Consider the following 12,275-nt stretch of genomic DNA (forward strand, 5'->3'; position numbering starts at 1 on the left):
CATCCACATGTGAGAATGCCTTCATCATTATGACAAGACTTTGCCATCACGGAACTTGAAAAGGCATTTCTTCATCTTAGCACAAATATCTGCCACCAAACTTTAATTACTTGGGTGGGGGAGGTCTCTTCAGTCATTTCCACGTGCATTTTATGCTTCCAGATGTTCTATTGTAGCTCAGGAGGAAATGCTTCTAATTATCATAAAATTTACATGCTCATACATTTCACTGAGAGACTTCCTCATTCTAGGTGACAATAAACAATTCAGTAATTTGGAGGAAGGATGTCACAGAAATGAGGGCGAAATGTCTTCTCCTGCCTTCTCCAGGAGACCAGAGGCTTCAGGTGCCTCAACAGAGGAAGCACCAAGTCCTGCGCTTGATTCAGCCCACATCTTGAGAAGCCTGCTCAACCTGTGGAGGGCTATGTTTTACTGTGTGATGAACCAAGACCTATGTGGGTGGGGCCTTCAGTCTCTTCTCTTCCTTCCAGTCCCAATTCTGCCAAGAACTGACTCAATATGTCAAAACAAAAAGCGTCTCACCTGTTTATATAGAATGACAACGCAAGGATCTAGGCAAAGAGAACTAGTGCCAACAGCCCTTGTTCTCAAACTCTCTTGCAGTTCTGCTGGAGCCATACAACTGACTGTGAACATAGAGCAACATCACCTGAGGGCCAGGAGGGATGAAGATGTAGGTCTACCCAAGCTCACACCTCTCCCTCTCCAGCTATAGCCTCTTTCCTTTTCATATAATTAAGAATCATCTCAGTATAGCTATAAGACCCCATCAAGATCCTAAATATGTTTTTGACTGTTAAAGCCTTTGTGAGCGAAATCTAAAATTCTGACATTGGTGTTCTATGTTCCATAGTCCAATTGACACTGGGAATAAGAATAATTAGATTTTAATTGATTGGAAAAAACCAAACTTGACTTTGGTTCCATGTTAATTGAACTTGGGGTCCATCTTTACTGTTTGTTTGATTGTTTGATTGATTGGTATTAAGTAGGCTCAGGTTCTATAGACTCCACATCAATGTATTTGAAACAACCGAGTCAGAACCAAATCTTTGAGACTTGTTTCATTTGATGAGAGTTCACTGTTCAATACTGACAGTTTCTCCATATTCAGCCCTAAAATTCATCTGAACATTGTAGCAGGGCCTCAAGTCTCTGTTGCTGCTAGCATATCTAGGTTTGTTTTCCTGGAGTTTGCTATTTACTAATAATTGATATGTTTAAATTCTGCCATGCTTGGTCAGAACGTATGTCACTCTCCTGAAAAATTCTAAGTTTTAACCACTTTGTCTTAAAAGGGTGAAACTTGCTACTGTGGTCCTCATGAATTCCAACACATGAATGTAGTAAATATGGCAAATGAAGTTCTTTTCATAGAATAGTTGACTCCCTTCCTGTGTGTCTAGAATCTTCTAAAGGTGGACATCTACCTGAAATGAAAATAAACATAAGAGAAATAACATCTGCAAAGACTCTGCATTATAAAAGAATGAACAGAGGAGAAAGCTGGGGCTACCTGAGGGAGACATCCCTTCAGAACACAGTGTGGAGGGATCTTAGGGCTTCCAAAGCACAGTGACCTTGCCTGATGTCCCCAGGAGAAACCTGATATTTTTCCTTCTTGCTGTGACAGAATACCTGATAAAAGCAACTTAGCTGTTGCTTTGGCTCCCAGTTCAAGGTCCCAGTCCAACATGGTGGGGAAGTCACAGCAGGAGCAGCTGACCTCCTTACATCCACAGTCAAGAAAAAGAGAGTGGTGAGTGCTTGTGCTCAGCCCAATAGGGTCCAGAATCCCAGCTCATGGAATTGTGCCACCCACAGTGGGCAGGTCTTCCCACCTCAGTTTACCTACTCAAGATAATCCTGCATAGGCAAGAGCAGAGGCCCATCTCCCAAGTGGCAATGCCCCCACTCAGCCTTCCTCTAGTCTTGTTTTTACATATGGAAGGGGACTCACATGCATTTGGAAAATGTCATAGCTTGCCAGAGAAAAGCAATGTAAGCAACAAGACATGATAACACAGAAAGAGAGATGCTATCAAAAGAGATGAATAAATAAACAAGTATCTCATTATCTTGTAAGACACTAGCAAACTACTTACACCCTTGAAACAGGAATGAGATATTGCATAAAAGGAATAACTCAAGAACATTAAAAAATAAATAAATAAAATAAAAGTGGCAAAAATCCCTTAGAACTTAGAACAAAATAGCAAGCAGGAAAAAATCCAGTGGGGGGGGGTACATACCTACATCTATGCTCATAAATAAAAGGGATCTGTGAGGATGACTGGCCAGATGGTGAAATAGTTGCCTCTGGGAAGTCCATTAAATGGACAAAATGTAATTCCTTTTTGTATACAATTCTGTAACATTTGATGAGTACAAATTTAATCCATACTTTAATCTCACTCTCATCAAACAGTTTTTAGGAGTGTGACACCAAATGGGCCTACCCTCGGGATGCAGAGCACAGTGGTAACCCTCCAAGAACACACGTCCATTTCTGCCTCCGGTCGATCTTTCTGAGGATTCCCTTAGCCTGAACTGATCTGAGCTGCAGCTTCTCACCACGAAGCTTTGCCTATGGCTTTCTCTGGAATTAGCATATAATAAGAAGTGTACAGCTGGTCTCTGCCCCAGTTCCTCACATAGGAAGCTAAAATTGCCAAGCGAATCTTTCATTCTCTATATATGTTAAGTTTGGTTTGTGGCACAGACTTCCAGGGTCCCTTGGGACTTTCAGGTGCTAGGACTGCCTTTTATTCTAATGAGGTGACTCTCAGTGGGCACCTTATGGGAGCAGACCACCAGAAAGACTACACTAAAAAGGGAAGTCTCAGCCTCATTCCTCATCCCGAAGGATGAAGGATGGGGAGAGAATTAAGAATCCACCATGTTTAATGATGAGGCCTCCATAAAACCCCTGAATTATGAGGTTCGGAGAGATTCCCAGATGTTGATCAAGGAAAGGATGAGAGGGAGGTACACACACTCAGAGCAGGCATGGAAGCTTTGCAGCCCATCCCCCAAGTCACACCCTACACCCATCCTTTGATTCTTCATCTATATACTTTTTAATAATTTTTCCTGAGTTTTGTGAGTTAGCTTATCAAACAATCTAACCCAAGAAGGGAGTCTTGGGAACCCTTAATAAATAGCTAATTAGTCAGGCATTCTGGAACTTCCTGAAGTAGAGGCAGTCTTACGATACTCAGCCCTCTTTGACCTGTAGGATTTTATGCTAATTCAAGATTGTGCTAACTCAGGATAGGTAATGACAGAACTGAACTAAATCATGGGACAGGAGGGTAGCATCTACTGGAGAACTGAACATCAAAAGTGAGGCTCTATACCTACCCATGTCCATGCCACCTACAGTTTGATCTTGCCTGGGCTGTATAATACTGAGCCTTAGAGGCAGCATCCTCTTCAGGCAGGCAGTGGCATTGCTCTCCAGTATCTACTGGAGCAACCACATGGCTTCACTGATTTTCAGAGCATATTAGTAGATGCTTGATATTCCAAATATAAAATTAAAGGCTCTGGGCAGCTGGATGACTTCCACAATAGAAGATGGGCTCTTGATATTCTGAGGGCTTAAAGGATAAGATCCAGCTGCAGTGCTCCCAGGGAAGCCATCTTTCTGGCTAGGAGACTCCTTCTGGCTGCACCCTCACATGGTAGAGACAGCAGTTGTAATCTTTCCTTATAAGGGCACTAATTAATCCCACCATGGGAGCTCCACCTTTGTGTCCTCCTTTAAACCCAATCACCTCCCAAAGACACCACTACTGTGCCAGCCCACTGAACACAGACCTGATTTCCAGGTGTGTTAGAAGACTGAGCAAAAGTTTATGCACAGAATTTGAACTCCTCAGAATTAGAGTTCAGCAAACCAAATCAGCATGTGCAGAGACAATTCTAGCTTGAGGTAGTTCAAGTTCCTAGCTGGTAGCTGAACCATGAAACCTCAGAGCTCCCTTTGCATGGCCCACATGGTCACCTAGCATTCTAACAGAGATACAACAGGTTCCCAAGGCCAACCTGTCCTGAGATGCCCCCTCTGAAGATGCTGAGCTTTCCTTTACTCCTGAGCCGATTCAATAAAGTGCAGTAACCATTATAATAAATGTAGATGTCACTAATTACAACCCTAGGCTTTAAGTGCAACACCAGCATCTCAAGTGGCCTTTAAAACTGAGTAAAATCACAGCCGATTCAAATTTAATTAAAACTATCAGTTTAATTTAGTTTGCTTTTACAATAAAAAAACTATACTAACCCACCAACTGCCTTCTGAACCTCCTGTTACTGAGAGCACCCAGCAGCTTGCAGGCCTTTACTTCGGTTAGCAGGGCAATGCATCCATTTACCTTCTTACCCAGTTAAGGTCCTGTTGTTTGGGATCCAAGAAGTGACTGGTTTGGGATCTTAAAACATAAAGTTCTTGGACTCATTCTGATCATTCGCCGTGTTATTAGTTATTTTGTTGCTGAGACAAAATGCCCTGACAAAAGCAACTTAGGGTCCAGTGGGTTTGTTTTGGCTCACAGTTTGAGGGCACAGCCCACCACGGCGGGAAAGTCACGGCAGCAGAAGGGAAAGCATAGTGGCCGAAGCATGAGGCTGGCAGGTCCCATATCAGATCAGCAGTCAAGAAACAGATAGTTAGCAAGAAGTGAGGCTCAGCTATAAAGCCTCAGAGGTATCACTCCATGACTCACTTCCTCTAGTCAGTCTCCACTGCCTACAACCATCCCTGTGCCACCCCAGGGGAACCAAGAGTTCAAACATGTGAGCCTATGGAGACTCTTTCACATCCAAATGGCAACCATGTAATTAGAATAGGCTTTTGTCCAACTGCTTAAGCTTCAGAAAATCCATGCCCAAGGGGCCTTCTGAGGACATGAGGACAGTGTCTACTCTCGGGTTGAACTCACATTTTCCAGGAGGGGTGCTGTGGTTTTGGTTGTGGCTTCAGTGTGCTCCCAAAGGCTGCTGTCCTGACAGTTTGTTTCTAAGGGTGAGACTGTTGAGGCAAGGTCTAGTGGGAGGTCTCTGGGATGTGGAGTCTCCATCCTTACGTACAGATTAGAGGGGTCTCTAGGACTAACTTGTTACAAGGCAGCCATCTTGGGCTTTGCTTCAGAAGCCATAGCAAGTAGAGGAAAACATCATGGCGTTCTGGAGGTCCATGGCAGTGGTGACAGAGCTATTGACACTGCCTAGGAGATGGAGGAAGGGAGGGTCAGGAAACCTTCACCTGGAGTTCTCTTCCCCCATCTGCAAGTGATTTGGGGAGATGCTAGAGTATACGGGAACCGGAAGGCTGATTAAAAACAGGACTCCATGATGCTGATTCCATCCATGCTGGGGTGGGGCTTGGAGGCAATGTAGGTGTCTGAGGGTCACTCATGTTCCTTGTAAGTACCCCATTACCCGTGCTTTATAAGAAAGCTCAGTAAAGTCATTGGTGTTACCATATTGGATGTTAGTGAATTTATACTTTGGTCTGTCACTGGTGCCCATCTGGAATGAGTGGACATTTGGTTGCATCTCCTTGGGACAAGTTAACATGACCAATTGTTAAGCGTGTGAGACCACTCCGTGTGGTTGGTCTTCATGCTTCCAGGCCCCTTTTCCTATCTCTCCTATGTTGAGCTACAACCAGGAGGGTCATACGAGGATGTAGATACCAAGTTGTTCTGATCCTCTGGCCACCAGGATCCTGAGCCAAATAAACCTCTTTACTTTATAAAGTACAGGAAATAGATTAATGCATTCAGCAGTAATCTAAATGTGGGTCTCTGGGAACAAATGAAAGAACATCAGAGGTCAGTTGAAGCTGGCTTGACCTGTGTCTAGCCTTGCTTCTGTAGAGGTGGTGGTTTGAACAGGTGCCTCTTCCTTTCTTGGGGCTTCATTTTTGTCATGTATAGCACGGGGAGACTGGAATAGATCCAGGCTTCCAAAACTGCTACTTTCATAATCATTGTCATATACAGGTATTACCTGACAAAACCTATAACTCATTCACACTAAATATAATAGATTCCCAAGGCACCATCTGCTCCAGCCTCATCTTAGACAATAATATTTATGAGTGCATGCAGTTTAATGTACAAGTGATATTTTCCTAAGAAGATTAAAGTAAACACATAACAACTAAAATCTCTTAAAACGCTTAGCTGACATTGTCTTGCATACTCCCAGTGGACTATACACCAAAATTGAAGCATTTTAGCCTTCCTAACCTCAGAGATCCCTTCCCCCTTCAGGGAACTGCAAGTCTGTGAAAGAAATTTTTATCACTCCACTCAGGTGGGCAAACACATGCACAAAAATGATGGCCTGCAGGTTGTTTTGTTTAGAGAGGGCAGTTTCTGGTAAAAAAAAAAAAAAAGGAAAAGGAAAAGGTGCCTAGTAACTAAACAGATTCAGGAGAATGTGAACAATCCACCCAACACCAGTGTGAGAAAGCTGAACCCTGTAGGGTGGAAGAAGAATAAACAGACCAGCTAAGCACTTTGTGACTTTTTCAGCACACATGAAAGAGGAATCTAGAATGCACTTGCATTGTGAGACCATCAGCGAATGAATAAGGGTTTCACTGAACACAAGCCCTGGGTTCCATGTCAGTCCATCTGCAAACAAAATGGCTACTGAGTGACTACTTGGGTATGGTGTGGATGTGCTGGGCAAAGGGATGAGTCAAGTCCAGCTGGCTCAGAGTGGGATGGCACAAGATTCTATCCCACTACTCAGGACAGTATACAATTTAACACATAAGAATTTCTTTTCTATAATTTTTTGTTTCATAGTATCATTCCAATAAAAAAAAACTCAAAAACGACAAACAAGTAACATTAGAGTACATTTTTAAAGGAAAGATTATAATAGAAAAAAATGAATGTTAACTGGCCACTTCCTGAGGTCATCCAGAATGGTCATTAAGGGAAGGCTGGGACTTATACAAAGCAGGGAGGTGATTACTTCAGTATGAATTGAGAATCAGACAAGTTCTCTCCTGGTGACATTAGTTAAGTCAATGTCTGACAACCAGGCTGCCCCAGACTCATTTGACTGACTTGCTTTTCACACTGGCATGGCTGCATGGGTAGAAACATGGACCTGGAAATAGCATAATGCCCTCATGAAAAGAAGGCTTCTAGAGTGCTCTTTCTGCCTTAATGCCATCCAGGAAGTGATAGAGCCAAGGAAGAATCAGTAACAACTCATATGACAAAAGAGGCTGTAGATGAAAATGGACAACAAGAAGTTCATATATGACAATGAAAGATCACCTTTCAGGGTCTGACACCATCGACAGCAAAGAGACAGGACTTGCACCCAGACTTCCTGATTTTTGTCTCTACTTATAACTCATGGCCAACCAAAGAAAACTAGACTTGTGCTATTGCTATTGTTTCCTCTCTGTTGCTGTGATAAAATACCCAACAAAAAGTTACCTATACGGGTATAGTTGGTTTACAGATTCAGGCTACAATCCATTATTATGGTAAAGTCAAGGCAGCAACATCATGTCCACAGTCAAGAGCATTAAAAGAATAAATTCATGGATCCTTGCTCGCTCCCCACTCACTTTCTCCTCTCTTATACTATTCAAGACCCCCTCTGTCTAGGGAATGGTGCTAGACCACATGAGCTGGGTCTTTCTACATCAGCTAACATTCAAGCAATCCCTCACAGACATGTCCACAGGCCAACATGATCTAGGTGACTCCTCTTTAAGACTCTCTTATCAGATGGTTCTAGATAGTGTTGACAGTCAAAACTGAGCAGCATACCTACCATTCGATGACATAGGGTATTCTGTTTCTATAGCTTTTCCTCTATGCTCTAAACAGGGCACACATGAAGTCTTTCTCTTCTTGTTCTTTTTATTCCTATGGATCTTTTCAATGCCTCTGCCATCCTTTGAGTCTACTGTCAACAAGACATCACATATGATACTCTTGCAATACAATGAAGCATTAAGTAGGCCCTTTAAATTTTGTTCTCACTGGAGCATGCTTTGTTTATTTCTTTATCCTGTTCCCATTTTGAATCACCCTAAGTTTTGATTATGAACTCACATGACCCTAAGTCTTCTGGCTTACTTGAGATGCTGACTACATGCCTTTGGACTACACATATCAGATCCAAAAATAATTTTCTCCTGGCCATTTTTCCTCAGGACAATCAACACAAACAATAAGGTTGCACACATACATTTTCTCAGCTACAATGACCTTGAGTCATTGATATCTTCATTCCATATATGTTCAAGACCTCCACCCCAGTTGAATGTGAAGCCTGCATTGGGGCATTTTCTTTAGCCTATGAGACATCAAGTAAGAAACAAGTGGAGGCACGTTCTTATAAAAAAAAATCTATTATTTAAGGAAATCTCTGCTATTGTCCAATGACACTACCAAGATGAATGACTTCTGGACTCAAAAAGATAAAGCACCTAATAAGCTTGAGGCTTTTGGCCTGAGATCCATAAGCTATGACCAGCTTTTGTAAATAAAATCCTGTGGCATGCAAACACTCTTTTACCTATTCTCCATAGATGCCTTATCATGTGTTAGAGTTGGATAGGAGAGACAAAGGTAGCATGGTCTGCAAAGAATAAGACCTACAAAAGACTGTTTGGATAAAAGACTAGCCTTCTTCAGAAGATGTTTTCCAGATCTTCCTTAGTCTTTTTATGATCCCTAATCATTAAGAGTCCCAAGTCAGTAGGTCATGGTCAGTAGGTCATTTGACAGACATTACTGAAGATACATCTATATTACTTAGATAGCAAGCTTAGTATCCATGTACAGGTAAGATAGTATTCCTGCCCTTGAAGAACCCCCAGATCATCTGGAGAGAGGAAATGGAAGCAGGTGGTAATGGTGACATAAAGTCAAAGATACAAGAACAACAGCAAGGCATGAAGCAAGAGGTCAATGAAAAAATTACCTAGTCTTTGTGTTGTGTTGCCTCTCTGATGTTCTGCTACTGGGACACACTCTTTACATTTTCTTATCCTGTTCTGTGACGTGTGAGTCTGGGCAGATGGCCTCTTCCAAGTTCTCTTGTTTTCAGCATGAAGTTGATTTTGGCCCATGAGAGGACCTTTTAGGAAGATGAGAAGAGAGAGAAGCCAGAGTATTTCCTCTCTGTTTCACCCTACTGGTAGTGTCTCCTGCTGTGGATATCACTCTGTAAAAATAAAATGCTGATTGGCCAGTAGCCAGGCAGGAAGTATAAGCTGGACAAAGAGAGGAGAATTCTGGGAAGTGGAAGGCTGAGGCAGGGAGACACTGCCAGCTGCCGCCATGACAAGTAGCACATGAAGATACTGGTAAGCCCCAAGCCACGTAGCAAAGTATAGATTAATAGAAATGGGCTGAACATAAGAGTAAGAGCTAGACAATGATAGGCTTGAGCTAATGGCCAAGCAGTTTAAATAATATAAGTGTCTGTATGTTTATTTTTATAAGTGGGCTCTGGGACTGGCAGGGCTTGGAGGGAGCTGGAAAGAAATTCTCCAGCTACAGTCTCCATGATTATGGTTTCTTCAGATGTTTCTACCTCACATGTCCCATGATCAATGTGTTGCCGTGTGTGTGTGTGTGTGTGTGTGTGTGTGTGTGTGTGTGTGTGTGGTGTGTACACAAGTATGTGCAGGCATCCATGCCAGGGTGAATATGTGGAAATCGGAAGACCACTTTTTTGGGAGTCAGTTCTCACCTCTACCTTGTTGAGGCAGGGTCTCTCTTTTCTGTTTTGAGCACTGATGCTGCATATGCCCAGCCTACCTAGCCCATGAGTTTCTGACCTATTCTTCTATCCTTACCTCTCATCTCACTGAGGGAGTGCTAGGATTAGACATGCATGTTACCATCTTGGACCTTTTTCTTATGTGAGTTCCAGGCATCAAACTCAGATTGTCTGGCTTGCATGGCTAGCCTTTTACCAGCCCAGATACTTCCCCAGCACTATCCTGGGGCTGTAAGTAGCTTTTTTTATTGTTAGTAGCCTCCAAGGGAATTCACTTACCATCCAGTGGACATTTTTATGACACTGCCTATATCTCAATCAGTAATACCCTTCCACTTGAAACTTTTTTGACTTCCATTTGGACATCTGTTTCTTGCTAAGACCTTGACCTCTGTATCCATCTCTCTGGTATTTCAATAGCTCAGGTAGTCAACTGGCTTAGCATCTCACTGCCAAGGTCAATACACATTTCCTAACACATGCATAAGCACTATTGTATCAGAAGATGGCCATTTAAAATCTGATATTTATGCTCATAAGCTTGCCCAGTTTGATAGTATAGTTTAAGGATAAAAAGCTCTTTCTGAGAGCACTGAGAGTTTACATAAGGCCTTCTGTCCCTGGGAGAAGATGAGCATCATTAGAAGCCTGCTCTCGAGATTGCAGTGTTCCTAAACATTATTGCTACACAGTCGACAGTTATAATGAGCAAGGCGCTCGCTGCCCACCAATAAGTGGCGCTGGCCCCTTTGTTCTCTTCTCTTTATTGTTTTCACCCCTTTAGTGGAGATTGTTTTAATATGTCCAATTTCTGAGCAAATTCTCTCAGCTCATCTTCTGAACTCTGAATTCCCACTTGGGCTCCCACTGGGCTGTGTTTGTTTATAAGGTCAAACAAGGTTTCTTTAAGCTAAATCAAGCTGGGTAGCATTTTTGTGTCTGAAGTTTTCTATCAGCAATATCCATAGCAAGACAGAACAGGTTTTAAATCATTTGTGGGAGATGGAGTTCAGCATTCAGGCTCACCCTAAGGACATTCCTTGCCTGTCTTTTTATTTATTTATTTTTATGTTGAGTGACATAATGGATGTGAAAGTTCTTTGTGAACCATAAAGACCTTTGTAATGTGTGGGGGGGGATTTTAACAATAGTCTAACAGGTTAAGAACATCCTGTCTTCCTGGGTTTATGTAATTCCCCATTTTTAATGCATCATCAAGTTCTCAGAGGGACCAGAACATTTTCTCCCAAGATTTCTTTTTCATTTGTGGTGAAATAGAATCTAATTAATAATAAAGGTATTAATTCATTTGCTTATTTACAAAGACATATTAAGTACCTGATGCTGGGAATAAAGGGTTATGCAGAGCAATTTTCTTTAAGGAGTGCATGCTTCCTCACTTTTTCCCCGTACTGGGTATCTGTAATGATTGCCTTTAGTTTCAACTTAACACAACCTAGAATCACTTGAGCAGAGAGTCTCAATAAGGGATTGTCTACATTGGGTTGACCTACAGGGGTACAGGTAGGGATTATCTTAATTAAATTAATTGATGTGGGAAGACCCAGCCCACTGTGCACAGCACCACTCCCTGGGAAGGAAGTCCTGAACTGTAGTGGAGAAAACAAGCTGAGTACAAGCCAATGACCAACATGCATGGATTTACTTTTCTCTGCTCTTGACTGTGGAGGTAACACATACTCTGAGCCTGTGCCCCTGTCCCAGCTCTGCTGTGATGGACTGTGTTGGAAATATAAGCTGCATAAGCTCCTTATCCCCAACTCAATTTTAATCAGGATGTTTTATCATAGCAACAGCAAGGAGGCTAGGACAGCACCACTCTAAATACTACACACAGATGATCTCAATTATTCTTTTCAGCTCACCAAGTCAATTACATTATCTACCATTTACAAATAACATGTAATAGCAGCAATCTCATGAGTATTTATTGAGGGTTGGTGTTATGTCAGACAGTGACCAAAATGCTTTGCAAGAATCTCACTTAATGCTCAAAGTATTTCTCAAATAGAAATTATCCCTTTTCCCAGATAACAATGAATATTTTGATTGCCATGATTATAACAGTTAATGGTTGTTTCCAGCTTACCAGGTACAGGGATTACATACTTTGGGTAGTGGCCCCATTAAACCCTTACAAATAACACTGTAGGGTCAGAGTTACATGTCTCCTTACATTATTCATAAGAAAAATAAAGATGAGGAGGTGGACCATTATCACAGTGGGACACATATTGAACGGATGGAAAAATGCCGATGGGTATAATTAAAAGAGAAGAGATGATAACCAGCCTAAAAACATCTTTTTCAGCTGTTTCATCAAGGTGGACTCTAATGTGGAAAGCCTCTGGAGAAATGCTTATTGTTTGTGGAGCATAGTCCCCACAGAAAGTATGCACTGGGTATACACCCTTGCAGAGTAAGAGCCCTATTAGGGTCAACAAGTAGGA

The sequence above is a fragment of the Peromyscus leucopus genome, chromosome 5, assembly GCF_004664715.2.
Source record: "Peromyscus leucopus breed LL Stock chromosome 5, UCI_PerLeu_2.1, whole genome shotgun sequence".
Taxonomy (NCBI): domain Eukaryota; kingdom Metazoa; phylum Chordata; class Mammalia; order Rodentia; family Cricetidae; genus Peromyscus; species Peromyscus leucopus.